Here is a 6,897-nt window from a genome sequence, read left to right as displayed (position 1 = left end):
GACTGCGGGGTTCTCGCCGCCCTCGCCCGGCCTCGCCGTCCCTCGCTCCGCGCTCTCCGGCGCTTCCCCAGCTTCTCTCTGCACGCTCCCGCCGTCCCTCTCTGCTCGCTGCCTCCCTCCTCCCTGCTGCCTCCCTCTCTCTCCTCCCTGCTGCCTCCCTCTCTCGCTCTCTCCTCCTTGCCCTGTCGCAATGAATAATACTCTGGCTTGGGGACTGGAATAAAACACACGCGCTCTGAGGCAGCCGCCCGCAGCAGCCGCCGCGCCGCCGCCGCCGCCGCCGCCTGCAAAAGCGTCTCTGACATGGAAATGAATGACAGCTTACCTGATGCCAATCTTCATCAGACTGACACCGGCGTGACAACACAGCCTATACTTCCCAGCACTGCTCGGGACGTCAGCGGCACAGGGACCCGCCCCCTGGAGCCCCCCCTTCGCACACCACCCCTCTCCCCACTCCCCCTTTCTCCCCACCCCCCCACCACCCCCACCCACTCCGGGCCTCAGCGCTTCCCAGTCGCCGAGCCGCTGGAGTGTCTCCCTCTGCTGGAGGCTGCTATCGGATGCCGGGCGCGGGCCTCGCTCCTGCTGGCGGGGAGGCCGAACTGCGCTTGGGAAGGAGCCTCGGAACCCGAGGCAGCCGCGGATGGAGTGCACCGCGGACTCCATGAACTCAGGCGCACCCCACCACGCCAGGTCTTCTTTAGCGAACCGGGCGACAGAGTTCCCCGACATCGAGTGCTGGATGGGGGAACAGAGATGGGGTGAAATTTTCTGTGGACTGCAAAAGAACTCCCCAGAAAATACGAAACTTAAAGCTACCAAGAGTTCCTTGCCTCCATCGCCGCTGCCCTCCCCCCATCCCTTCCTGGCTGGCCTCGTTTTTATGATTGCATTTGAATAATTCTCATTACCCTGGCCCCAGAAAAGGTGCTCCGATGACTCTCTGGTTAGGTATTCTTAATCTCAAGAGCTGTTTCTCCTGTGGGCTTCTTGGGGCGGTGGGTTCAGAGGAGGCGGAGATGCGAATAGGTGGGGCAGTGGAGAGACAAAAGAGGGCAGAGGCTTTGTCAGCCCCGCTCCATCACAAGGTCGGGCAAGCCCCTTGGACACCACTGCTACTTTCATTCTGAAAAGTCCTTGCTAAACTCCATGATTCTGGATGGGGTGCAGGAAAGTAGAGGCTGCTGTTTCAGCCTGGGCTTGCTGGGGTGGCTTCATCTGCTTAGAGGGGACACGGGCTTGTCACCTAAATGCCTTATACCTAGAAGTCCAGACCAAGCATGTACAGGCCTCCGTTCACTTGTCAAAGGTGACAGTCCTACTAGGTGCACTGTAGGCACCAGCTATATAGCGGTGCAGCTCCCTGCTTCCACAACTTAGCACATGGCTGTCTGTAGTAAAAGCACAGGAGAACCCTTCTGCCCCTGTAGAGGAGCCAATTCAGCCACAGGCAGGCAGCGATAGATCTTCTAACTCCAGACCAGGAGGGGGCCTAGACAAAGACAGGGTTATAAGCTGGAAAAGCAGGAAGTGAAACCTGACTAGGCAGCTGGGTTTTCAGGAAAGGATCTGACCCGAGTTGCAGGCTTCCCCTAACCCATGCCAACCCTCTGGACTTGAGCAAAACTCAGATCTATAAGATTTTGTGGGGGCCGGGGAGATGGCTCAGTGGAATAAGCTCTTCCCTGGCAAGCGCAAGGGCCTAAGTTCAATCCCCGGTTCTGCAAAAAAAAAAAAAAAAAAAAAAGATTTTGTGTCTCATATCCCATAGATGCTTCCATTAGGCCAGCTCCTCCTCTACCACCTATTTCACCCTCCAAAGTTCCTGTAGAAGATGCCCATTGCAGATGGACCTGCATCTTCTCACCTTCACATAGATGGCCCAAAGATTTGACTGGCTGAATTTATGGCACCTCAGCCTCTGATCTGTGGTTAGAGGCTCTGGTGGCTGACAGCCTAATCACTATTATATATTATATATTGCATAACAGTATAATAATAATGAATGCACTTGCCCTTTTTATGTAGTACAGAAGTGGCCAGCTTCACTGGGGGTCATCCTGCCATGAAGTCTAGGATGGAAGCTGACTTGAATATGGAAAAGAAAGGAGCTCCATTAGGCCCTGCCAAGGAAGAGGTTTCAGTTTTTCCAAGGCTCCTGCAGAGTCAGGGGGAGTCAGGCTGCATGTAAATACTTAACCCCATCGGAGGAGGTGCCCCTGAGCCATAAGCAGGTAAACAGTACCGCAAGCAACACCCAGGCATCACCATGAACTTTCTGAAATCCAGTTCCATGCCCAGCTCCTTGAGATGGCAGATCCACGGCCACGAGCTATTCATTTGTGGAGTCTTGCCTCATACTAAGATTGCCACTAATACCCTCTGCATGCTTTAAATGTCCGTTGAGGGGCCAGAGAGATGGTTCAGTAGAATAAGCACTTGGCTGGCAAGCACAAGGGTCTGAGTTCAATCCCTGGTACCACCACAAAAAAAAAAAAAAAAAAAAAGTCTGTTGTAACTCTAAGTCAATGCAGCTTGTTTTGACCATCTCTGCAATTTGCACAACTTAATAAAAGAAAGATGCTGTACCTGTAACCATCCTTTTTATAATCATCTAGAGCAAATGTTAGCCCTGCTCTCGTGTGGATGCTCAGCCCTGTGCTGGTGCCGAAGGTAAAGAGAGCAGGCAGAGACACCCTCGAGCGGCTCCTGTCCTCAAGCTGCTTTCCCTCTAGTGGAGGAAGACAAAGCACCACTATAGCAGCAGTAAATAACAACACAAGAATCCAGCTGAAGACACGGCCAGTAAATAATTAATGAACAGATGAGCTGTCGATACGTCAAATTCCATTAGGTCTACATCTAAATCCTGACTCTGTCAGTAAATTGAGAAGGGGCAGAGTAGAAACTACGTCTGTCGAATGTGCTGCCGATGCAGTTCTCTTTCCTCCCCCGTCATCCCTCTGAGGACGCAGAGGTAAATACACGGTGTGTAACTCACAAACACGCCTGTGTTATAACCGAACACAAGGTCCCACAAATCCCAGGCAGCGTGTCTGCGTGTCAGGATGCCTGAGCTCTGCCCTGGACCACATCTCACCCCACCTGTGCTTTGTCTCTAGGCTAAACAGTCCATACCTGCCCCGGCTGTAATCTCTGCGCTCCGATTGTCCGTAATCTACAGCCTTGCTGAATCCTGCTCATGTCACCTTAAGAACAGAAATGTAAGACCTGGATGTATTAGTCTGGTTGAGCTGCCCTAACAAAGTGTCGCAGGCTGCATGCCTTGAGCAACAGCCGCTCACTGGCTCACAGTTCTGAACACTGCAAATCTGTGAGCAAGGTGCCAACGGCATTAGTTTCCCAGAGGCCTCTCTTCTTGATTTGCGGATGACAACTTGTCACTGTGTCTTCACGTGACCTTTCCTCTGTGCACGCAGCACAGACAGCTCTGGTGTCTCCACTTTCTCTTAGAAGGACCCTGTCAGACTGGATGACAGCCCCAGCTTTATGACTCCTTATTAAGTCCTTCAAGGTGCTATCTCCAGATTCACATTGGAGATTAAGGCCTCGACATATGAATTTAGAGGAGCACAATTTAATACTTAATACTGCCCGATCATCAATTCCCTTCAGGTTCAATTTAATTATTTTTAATGAATCTTGATAGGTTGTGAGGACCTTGAGGATGGGGGCCAGCGTCTTATTTGATCTTAGGATACCCCAAACCTGGCATGGCATCCAATTTAGAAAGCATGCTCAAGAAATGTCTGTTGGATTGAACGGAATGGAATTTTGTTCTCCATCTCTGCTACTGTCCTAGCTGGGACACTTACTGCTAGTCACCCAGACTATTTTGATGATTTCTTAAGTGGTCTACAAGCCTCCAGTAGCTGCATTTCCTCTACCACCAGAATGTTCTTCCTAAAACAGAGGTTGCATCACATTTTGGCTTCCCCTCAAAATCCTTAGTAGCTTTCCATTACCTAGAAAGGGTATGCTAAAAGTTAATTGTGCTTATCAACACGTCAATTGATAAAGAAAACATAAAGTGATATAATAGAATATTATTCAGCCATAAAAAAGAATCGACTGTCATATGCAGCGGCATGGAGGGAAGTGGAGGACACTATGGTAAGTGTTATAACCCAAAGAAAGACAAATAGTAAGTGTTCTCACTTACATGTAGACACTATGAAGTTGGTGTCAAAGAAATATTGAGTACAGTTGTGTTTACCAGGGCCTGGGAAGAGGACAACGGAGGGAAGATGGGAGACAGGATAGTGAGTGGGTATAGAGATACAGCTAGGTAGGAAGAATAACTTCAAAATGTTCTATAGCACAGTAGGAATATGACTAGTTGAATATTTCAAAATAGCTAGTAGAAGGGCTGGCAAGACAGCTCAGCAGACTAAGCGCATGCTTAGGTAAGCACAGGACTGCAGTATGATCCCCGGTACTGCATGCTGTGCCAGCCTACCCCCTGAGGCATGCTAGGCCAATGACCACGTCTGGGTATGGTGACACATACCCATAATCCCAGTGCTGGGGAGGCTGAAAGGAGGAAGATCACTATGAGTCCAAGCTGTGTAGTGAGACCCTGTACTAAATACATTAAAAAGGGCCAGTCAGATAGCTCAGTGGATTAAAGCACCTGCTTAGCTAGACGTAGGGACTGCGATTTGATTCCCAGCTTGCCATGCTGGCTACACCCCCCAGGTGTGCTGAGATAGTGATTAAGAACAGGAGTGGTGGCACAAGCCTGTAATCCCAGCCCTGGGGAAGCGGAAAACAGGAGGATCACTATGAGTCCAATCTGTGTAGTGAGACCCTGTAGACCCTGTACTAAATATATAAATAAACAAATACATTGAAAATAGCTAGTAGAAAGAATTTTGAATATTTGCAACAAGAAGGGATTTGTGTCTGAGGCCATAGATATGCCAGGTGCACTGAGCTGATCATTGTGCATCCTACAGACATGTTAAAATGTCTCACTGAAACCGATGAAATACATACAATCACTATTTCTCAATTAAAAATAAAGACATAGGGCCGGGGAGATGGTTCAGTGGAATAAGTGCTTCCCTGGCAAGCGCAAGGGCTTGAGTTCAATCCCTGGTTCTGCCATAAAAATAAAGACATATCTCTTAAAAAGTTTTCTTGTCCCCATAATAAACTGAGGTCCTTAGCCTGGCCCTCAAATTTACCCTTCTGCTCTGTCCTGCGTCCATTGGTCTGCACCTCCGCAGCCCCACCATCCGGTGGCATTGAGTGACTTGCTGTATCATAACCCCTGGGGAGCTGCAGTAACTCAGGGCCCCAGGCTCCAGCCCCAGGAAGCTGTCTGGGGAGGCCCGAGAATCTGTGCAGTGGGAGCCACTCCCCAGATGTTTGGGCTCACCCATTCCAGCCAAGGCCGTAAGAACATGTCCGCTGCGCCTGCTCCAGCTGCTCCTCCGGCCTGGAGCTTTCAGCCCCCTCTCCTATCTTCCCAGATCCTACTGGTATCTGCTTGCAGCCTGGGCTGAAACATAGCCTCCTTTCCAAGTTACCCTGGATTCCCCCAGTCCTGGCTCAGGTCTGCACCCAGTATCTGGGAAGTACTGACCCTCTTGTGCTCTACGCCTCAGTTTTTGCATTTGTAAAATGAAGACACTAATAGAACCCAACTCACGAGACTGCGGGGACCCAGTAACATCCGGACTGTAAAGAGCTTAGCACGGTCCCCGGCACATGGGATGCTCTTCAATAAGTGACAGCCATTAGGCTTAATAGCCTGGTACCCAGGGCTGCCACAGCACTTTGCCTGTGCCTTTATTATAGCGCTTATTTAATTGGCTTGAGGAAGGAGATACTGTTTACTGAGAATGCTGTGACAGGCCCTGAGGACTGCAACACTGGCTGTGGGAGCAAGCTGGAGGCAGAAGGAGGACACTCGTGCTCTACTTCTGGCCTCTGGCCTGACCTGGGCCATGGAGAGGCTGTAGTGAGGGAAGCCAGCCCCAAGCTGGGAACGAATTCATCAGGGCAGAGCCCTTAGAGAAAGGGTCAAAGAGGAGAAGCGATCTATGCAATGTAAAGACTCAGTTATTTGAAATCCTCTGAAAGGTAGTAGAGTTCTGTGGGGCTGGAAGCCAGAATGTCTGGGCTTCTTGTTAATCTCTGATCTTTTTTCCTCGTTCCCTCCCTCTCCCTCTCCCTCCCTCTCCCTCCCTCTCTCCCTGTCTCCCTCTCTCCCTCCTTCCCTCCCTCCCTCCTTCCCTCCCTTCTTCCTTCTTTCTTTCTTCCTTTCTCCTTCCTTTCTCCCTCCTTCCCTTCCCTTCCCTTCCCTTTCCTTCCCTCCTTCCCTCTTTCCCTCCCTCCCTCCCTCCTTCCCTCCATCCTTCCTTCCTACCTTCCTTTTCAATCCCAGGAAATCTTGGCTCTCCCACCCACTCTGACCTGTGAAGTAAAGGATGAAGTTAGTCCTCTGGGTCTGCAACAGGCAATTAATTGGGTCACACCTTCAACCAGCTTCTCTAATACAGAAATAATATAATCCCCAAAGTCTTTTGGAAAAACCCATCTTTCTTACAGTGCTAATGTACTTAGGGGAAATTTCTTCCAGTGCTGCATCTGTCTCAAGCTTTGCTTTTTCTAAGCACCTCTACATCAACACACACACACACACACACACACACACACACACACACACACACACTGGGCTCTTCAATGGGGCTGGCCCTGCCTCACTCCCCCCATGGGATGTTCTGTGGCAGGTAGAAGAAGAAAGGATTTCTCAGGGAGTCCCAAGTTCCTCCCGATCCTAGCAAGGGGGTGGGGAATATCACTGCCTATCTAAAAAAAAAAATTAAGAGAGACAGAGACAGAACATTTAAACTGGGTTCAGGA

General features: G+C 50.2%; 1 protein-coding gene across 1 annotated transcript in view; it reads right to left on the bottom strand.

Annotated features, from left to right (window-relative positions):
* The window catches only part of Pknox2 (PBX/knotted 1 homeobox 2), a 264,725-nt gene extending 264,333 nt beyond the window's left edge, over positions 1 to 392 (bottom strand). Inside the window, exon 1 of the mRNA XM_023701477.1 lies at positions 326 to 392. The gene's annotated coding sequence lies outside the window, so the exon portion shown is untranslated. The remainder of the gene's footprint in view (positions 1 to 325) is intronic.
* Positions 393 to 6,897: the final 6,505 nt, after the last annotated feature.

Source organism: Octodon degus, unplaced genomic scaffold (genome assembly GCF_000260255.1).
Source record: "Octodon degus isolate 3935 unplaced genomic scaffold, OctDeg1.0 scaffold00136, whole genome shotgun sequence".
NCBI lineage: Eukaryota > Metazoa > Chordata > Mammalia > Rodentia > Octodontidae > Octodon > Octodon degus.
Note: the sequence above shows the minus strand (reverse complement) of the source record. Positions and strands in the feature narration are given on the sequence as shown.